Source organism: Selaginella moellendorffii, unplaced genomic scaffold, assembly GCF_000143415.4.
Source record: "Selaginella moellendorffii unplaced genomic scaffold, v1.0 SELMOscaffold_336, whole genome shotgun sequence".
NCBI lineage: Eukaryota > Viridiplantae > Streptophyta > Lycopodiopsida > Selaginellales > Selaginellaceae > Selaginella > Selaginella moellendorffii.
Window position 1 is genome coordinate 2,580 of NW_003314591.1, and position 7,962 is coordinate 10,541.

Below are 7,962 nucleotides of genomic sequence, written 5' to 3' on the forward strand. Positions count from 1 at the left end.
TTGTTTAGGAATGTTGTTGATGTATAAGAGATTTTAGATATGCTATGATGTGTGATTGTGTTAGCTCAATTTGATCCTTTAGACTGGTTTATCCATAACTTTTAAATCAGTTATTATCAATCACTCTTTATATCAAACACTACAAAAACAAAAAGAAAATTTCCTTTGTTCAATTTTATATTTCTATTTAGGTGCTAAAACATAAAATATGTAATATAATGGTAGAGTTATGTTACAGAAGAATAAAATGGCATTACACTATAGGAAAATAATGTCTATGAGCTTGAGTGAATTTTGTAGTTTAATAACTTTGATAATGAGGTAATGATTTCATCAAGATATGTTATTCTTTTTTTTATTCTTTTTCTTTGCCTTATTATGTTTTATGTTTTTATTTTTCTTTATCATTTTTAAACTATTTACTCTTCTATGTGTGTTATATCAAGTGTCTGAAATGGGCAGGTTAGAGTGTTTAAGAATTCCCTAGCATCTACAACTTTGTCTCCTTAAAATTTTGTAATTAGTTTTTTTTTTAAAATAAATGAAAAAATCTAAAATTATTAAAAAGTAATTAAAAAATTTAGAAAAAGTATAAGTGTGGAAAATGATTAACATACTAAAAAGATCAAAAGAATGCATTACTGTCACGAATGTGACTTCGGGCATCGAAAATTATCCATCAGCCAGTCTTTTCGGACACTCTTTCCTTATTGCCACGATGGCAGAAGGTTGGTATTGCTAGATCTATTATTAATCTCTGCCTAAGCTAGTTAAGAAACTAGTCCTCGTGTGTGCACTTGGCCAGATGAGCATAAGGAAGGAATTCCTAAATATTTATTTAGTCAAACATACTTGACTTGGTTAAAGAAACTCATTCGTTGACTTGCACTTGCTAGTGTTGGGAACCCCCGTGATATTAAACTTGGTCCCTCAATATTCGCTAAATGATAGCTTACCGTGTTTGCCAAACACCCTCACTATCATGCCCTTTGTGTTAATCTCATTCCGGTCCCAAATGCTATTTATGGAAAGTGTCTAGATTTGCTCATTTGGCATATCTATCTAATGTTCACTCTAATGTTCTATCTAATGTTCACATTATGCAATCAAGAGTCCCTACTTTGATGCATGTTAGAAGTGATGGTCTTACAAGTGGTGAATATTGAAATGGATAGCGGTGAAGCGCTAAACCATTTTTGTCTAGGCTTGCTATTGGAAGACTTGGGTTGCAATGCTCAATTCTTTTCCAAAGAACTTTGCTATTGCTCCTTGAGTAACTTGGTGTTAGATTAGTTTTGAGTTTGGTTCGAAAGAGAGTGACATGAGCTTGTTCATGTTGTGAACAAAAGTTAGTGGTGTTGGGTGTTGTAAATTTCTATTGGTGGAGTGTGGCATTTATGTTGCATTTTATCAAATCGAGTTGGCATTTGATATTTATATAAACATTTGAAGTAATGACATGGGCATTGCTCATAGTGTTGCTCAATGGATGATCAAGTCATTGTGATACATACTTATATCATATCCATTTGATAATAAACAATGTGTTTATGAAATTGCTTGGTTAAATGATGATCAACTCCAAAGTGGTTGATGGTGAAACTAGTATACTTGCATGAAGTAGCATTATAATAGCTTTGACTGGATTCTCGATAGTGGTTTATTATGCTAAGTTTAAGCTGGTATCTTGTTTCCTTGAGTTTGCCCATTAAGGTGTTGGAAAGAGTTATAGCATTCACTTGCTATGGCTTGTCGATTGATCCGTTAGCACTTGGAGTAAATTGTTGGATGGAGAAAATGTGTAGTTAGGGCATTGATATCACTAACACTTATGTTGGTGGAAGTGGCATTGTTATTTCGAGTGATGAGGAATTTTCCTTAAATTTTGATTTTTCAAGTCATTTTTCTTATTAGTGTTTTGGCTTCACATTGGATCTTGAAGGTGATTGAAGAAGAGTGTTAGTGCAATGTGGATATTCAAAGATGTGGTCTTTGTGATCAAGCCTTGGATTCACTTTGCATTTTGCGGATATCAGTGTTGGATATCGAAAATATGGGCAAAGATGTTTGCTGCTTAAACATACTATGGGTCATAAGAATTAGTGTTGAGGTGAACCTATATGAAGTTGTTAATAAGAGGAAGTTGGTTGAGTCTTGAAAGTTTGCATTCCTAGACTGAGAGTCATTTTTTTTCTAGGATGGAATCTTTTCCACAAATTTTCTTAGACTTTTCCAATGGCTAATCTGTTGATCACTTTGCCTGAAAACCATTCCATTTTCGTAAGCTAATACAAACTAGTGAAGGGGTTGGAGTTGACTTCAATTAGCTTAGATATTAGTATGTAGTTTGTATGATGCGGCTTGAAAGGGATGCTAACTTTTAAAGCTAAATCAATTGAGTTGGATAGAGTCTGGAGTTGGTGTAGAAAAGTGGCCGTTGCACTTTTCTAAGAAGGGTGACCCTTATGCCTTTCTTCTGTAATATTATGTTTGGTGGCAGGTTGCATTTTGCATTTTATTAGACTCTATAAGAGTAGTGAGCTCTCACTGATCCTGATTTAGTCTTGGTGGCTCTGTGCCTTGGCTGAGGATAATGATGTCCAACTTAATTGTTTAATATTGAGATGTTGGTACCTGTACTATAGCTTTGTTTATGAGGAGGTTGTGTACCGATATAAGTTCATCTCATGGTCTTTACTTTAGTTTTTGTTGAGTGTTGATCATGCATAGCTAGCCTCTTCAAAGCATGCTCAGAGCTATTGATTAGATGTGTTGGTGAACTTATTGCGGTTGAGTTGGATTCGAGTGGTCATTTAGTTTATGCTTGTCCATGAATCTTTATCTCATACCTGGGGTATTATGTTCATATTGGATAAGTATATGACTCGATGACGTGAGTTAGTGTTAGGTCTTGTGAAGGCAAGTTAAAGAGTGATTATTGGTTGTTTTGTGACTAGTGGTTGCTGGTAGACTTTGTTAAGGAATATGACACTTGCTTTACTTGATGATGATTTAGCAGTGATGGGCTTGCTTTACTGGATGGTGTTGCGGAGTATCGTGTCATAGCTTGCATAGGTTTTCCATATTGGCATGTCAATTCTATCTTTGTCGATATCATTTGGTTGTATTTAGTCTGTAGTGTTGGATTTCATTGAGTCTTGGACGTGGTGAATCACTCCTTGATGAAGTGTTATCTGTAACTGAGTTTTGCTGAAGGATTAGTCTTAGATACTAGGAATAGTATCTTCGACTTTGGTTAGCTTGGTTGCAAGAGAGTTTTGAGTGGTGATTCACTTTTGCTTTCTTCTAGCTTTGTCCTAGTGTTGATAACGTTGAAGTGATGCTTTGTGGTTGACATTGTTGATATTGAGATTCAAGTGAAATGAAATGTCTTTCCTTAGAATTGATATTGAGTTTCATTAGTCTTGAAGAAGATAGTGTTGATGATTTGGCTAAAGCTTTGTGTTATTGGCATTCATGCATTTGCTAGTTAGCAACTATGTTGACATTCAAATGAACTGAGTAGTAAGTTTGAGTTAGTTGTGTTCTAGACAAGATTGTTTAGTAGGGGTTGAGTTTTGAGCTTTTCCTTAAAAAGTGATTTAGTCATGGACGACGCTAACTCTACAAGCGAAAGAGTTAGTGATCGATATTAAAATATTTGAATCCTTGTTAGATTTGAGTTGGGATATATTGATCATTGGTGATTCTTTTTTTACTTGCTATGAAGTAAATTACGTCTTGTTATAGATGGATTCATGGAGGATTGTTTAGTGATCACTTGTTGAGCATAACTTCATTGTGCTTGGCTTTTGGATTGATACAAATATGCTCTTCATTAGCTTTATATTATGAAGTTTGACTTCTAGATATGTTAAGAAGGATATTGTAGGTTGTACCATAATTTCTTCTTTAGCATTAAAGTTAGTTCATGCAAAACTTGTGATCATTGTTAGGCAAGACTTGGCTATAGGCTTCTTTGAGCTTTTGGTTCTTTGAGTTTTTGTGCTCATTGTTCCATTTGTTAAAAGTTGTTGGGGAAGGCATTTTGGCTCTTAGCTTCGATGTTGAAGTTAGTATTTACATTTAGCACTCATTGGTGATGATTGACTATCATCTAGGATAGTTGATTATCCTTGTCAAAGGTTTTGTTTGATTATTATTGATATAGAATGGTTTGCCGTTGTTCAAGATGGTGGATTCTTTCTTCGATGATGATTATGCATCTCTCTATTGATGGTATGATTAATGATCTTTTTTGATGGTTAGTTGTTTTCTTTGATGGCTTATGGCTTTTTGCAATACTACATGTTCTTTGTGGTTTGCTTTGGATTGGTCTCTTGGGTTTTAGACATCAACATGATGTTGCTAACACTTGCTTAGGCAACTTAAATTCCTTTGTATTGTTGACCATGATCTATTCAAATTGGCTGGTGCGATGGTTAACATAACTAAATGTTTGTTGGTCTTACCACATTTATTCTGTTCTGTTGATCATTGCTTGAGTTAGTTCTGATAGATTGGGATGTTATTTCCTTTGGGTAATCCATTCGCGAGCATTATGCTTATCAGTCAATAATACTTTGTGTTCTTTAAGTTATCTTTAGTAAGTTGTTTAGCTTACTGTCTATTATCTTTGGTAGTTAAGTTTCATCATTGAGTTTACTTGATGATATACTTGCTATTGAATTTTAATGGATGGTGAATCCTATATTTTTCCAATAATAGTGATCTTGGTGGTTCCTATCCTATAATACTGGTTTATCAGATAATAACTTACTTGGAATACTTTTGTGTTCTAATCTAAGATATATTCATTGATAATTAAATCTCTAAGATATCATTGTCTATGACTTTGATATTGTCTATCTATTGATCTTTGAGTTTGGGCCAGTATAGGCAGACTGGCTTCGGCACTTCATGTGCATGTTGAAATCTTTAGTCATGGGGTAGCTATTGTTGACTGGTTATATAACCTGCCTCTTTGTCGATGTTCTTTATTCCGTTAAAAGGGCGTGACCGTGTAAACAACTCTAACTACCTATTTATAGTAGTGTTTGGTTTCTTTGCTCATGAGGGTTGGGGCCTCTAGCTTCTCTCTCTATGTCCTTGCGGGTAGGGGCATATCACACTTTTGTAAGCTGAGTGACACCCAGCGCAACAAGGGTGGCTAACTCCATTAGTCATTTCCTTGTCGACGACGGCCAGAAGGTGTCTGAGTTGGTAGCACATTTGCGTTAGACAAAGAGGTTACCTAACTCATTTAAGTTGGTGCATTTCTCACATAGTGTGAATACCGTGAACTTTTTCTGGAGTTGTTTCCTTGGCGGTATTCTAGACTGGAGTATGCATCGACAAGGACATCAATCTTCCTAAGGGGGGGAGAGTGTCGCGAATGTAACTTCGGGTATCGAAAGTTATCTGTCGGCCAGTCCTTTCAGACACTCTTTCCTTACTGCCATGATGGCAAGAGGTCGGTATTGCTGGACTTGTTATTGGTCTCCCCTTAAGCTAGTTGAGAAACTGATCCTCACGTGTGCACTTGACCAAATGAGCATAAAGAAGGAATTCCTAAATGTTTATTTAGTCAAGCATACTTGACCTGGTTAAAGAAACTCATTCGTTGACTTGCACTTGCTAGTGTTGGGAACCCCCATAATATTAAACTTGGTCCCTCAATATTCACTAAATGATAGCTTACCGTGTCTGCCAAACACCCTCGCTATCATGCCCTTTGTGTTAATCTCATTCTGGTCCCAAATGCTATTTATGGAAAGTGTCTAGATTTGCTCATTTGGCATATCTACGGAATGTAGAGTTTGGCTTGCACACAATAGTGTTCGTCCAGTGTCCAAATTCGCATTTTAGCGCCATTCCATATTTAGTAAATTTCAAGTTTGTCCCAGAGACTAACTCTTGGTACTAAGGGAGGCTTGGGGTGAAAGCTCAAAGTGTGTGTTCCTCAGAGGGGGGGTCCTAAATGTAGGGATAGTGGGAAGGTCGTGCATGGCCGACTAACCTAAAGCATAGTCTAGCTCCCGCTTGCGTGCCTATCCTTGTTCTGCGTCCGGCTTGGGTCTAAGCCCAAGTTCCATTCCATACTAACTGGTAGAGTACCCATATCCTGACATTAGGTTACCGGTATGCCAAAATAGCACCAGACTCCGTTTAGCTCCATTTTGCGTGCTGGTCATGGCATTGGGATATTGGTTGCTCTAGGATTGTTCCAAGTCGCTCCGGGCTCCTGTCCCTTTGCTCCTTAGGCTGTATGCTCGAGAGTTGCTCCGTGGTCCGGTTCCAACACTCCTTGGCTCCATGCTTAGGGGTTTGACATCGTTCCTTTGTTCAGTGGCCCAAGGCTCTGAACCTCGGGTTCCACACCACTGTCCTATGGACATGTGGTATGTGACACGTGGTATGTGACATGCGGCATATATCACGTAGCACAAAAAGGGTTTAAGTTCCGCTTCGTGGTTATCCTATAATAAATCACCATAGGATAAAGGGTCAAAACCACGTGCGCTACAATTACTTACTTACTTTATCCTCATTACTTGAATTTAAAAATTTAACACTTCCATTCAATGGAGGTAAATAGTTAAATGATATGTCATTGCTTAGTTCTTCAAGAGTCAAAAAAGATCCCAAAAAAATATATAAAAAGTTAGTAATATATAACATTTGACAACATAGCTAACATTACTTAATTTTTGCTAAAATGAAGTTGGTTTTTATAAAATAATAATATTCAAACTTTCCATCATTTTTACCATTTTTTTTTACAATTGTAACATTTAATCACCTTTATAATAATTTTAAAAATTTCAATACTATGTAATTATTTTTTCTTACCTCAATGTTTCAATTTATTTTTCAATCCTATAGAGGATAAAATGAATAAATAAGAGTTTAATTTTAATAATAGAGTGAATTTGGATAACATTATTTATGAAGTAATAACAAGTATAACTATTAATAAGTAACTCTTGGTTAAAGAGTTTAATAATTTATTAGATTAAAGAGCCAAAAAATTTTGTCACTCACTTAAATTCTAAGGTTTAAAGGAAACTGTTATAGCAGTGTGGTGTCTAGGAGCGGCGTTATATGTGGGGGGATGTTATATGCACCTTTTTGGGCTTGGAATCTGTCTGGGTTGACCTGGGAGCACCCTGGGCCCTGATTCTGGGCCCGGGATCCTCTGGGTCAATCCGGTTGCACACATGGCAATCTAAATAAAGTTTTTAGGTTTGGCAGGAAATAAGGCAGTGCTATAATCGGTGTGCTTAAGAAAATTCACAAGAGATGGAATCACTGCACCAGCCTTCAAGAGGACAATTAGATAACTCAAGAGCACCCACAGTTCACTGACATGTGTTGAACCATATGAGACATCGATCCTGGTAGGAATGTGGACGTCTGTAAACTCAACGAAGGTAATACTGGTACCGACTTCTGGCGAAGAAACATGGAGTTGGCAGCTTTGGATAGTACACCTGGATCAAGTTTTGACTGATCAATGTTGAGTAAAATAGCATCGATAATCTCCGGAAGACGATAATCTGCGTCATATGACGAATGGTGCTTGATAGCGTCTAAATGGCCAGCCAAGACAACTCGTAAAATCCAGGCTCGATCTCGTACGTCATAGTTTAAATCACAGGCGGCAAGATCCAGAATATACTGAAGAATTAACAGGACAGTTTTCAAAGACGAGCACCGTTGAGAAGATGAAATGATCTGGATTATTTTTTCTGTAAGATAGAGATCAGCAGCAAAGAAGCTTACCTTCGCAAGGCAGTTCAAAACTTGAAGCTTAGTTCCATTAGACTCGTCTGCAAACGTTTTGGCTAGATACCGCAGGGCCACAGGGATTCCTTCAGCAAGTGCAGGACGAGCAATCGCTTGTTCACCAACAATCCAAATGACGACTTCGTGGAAATAAGGCAGTGCTATAATCGGTGT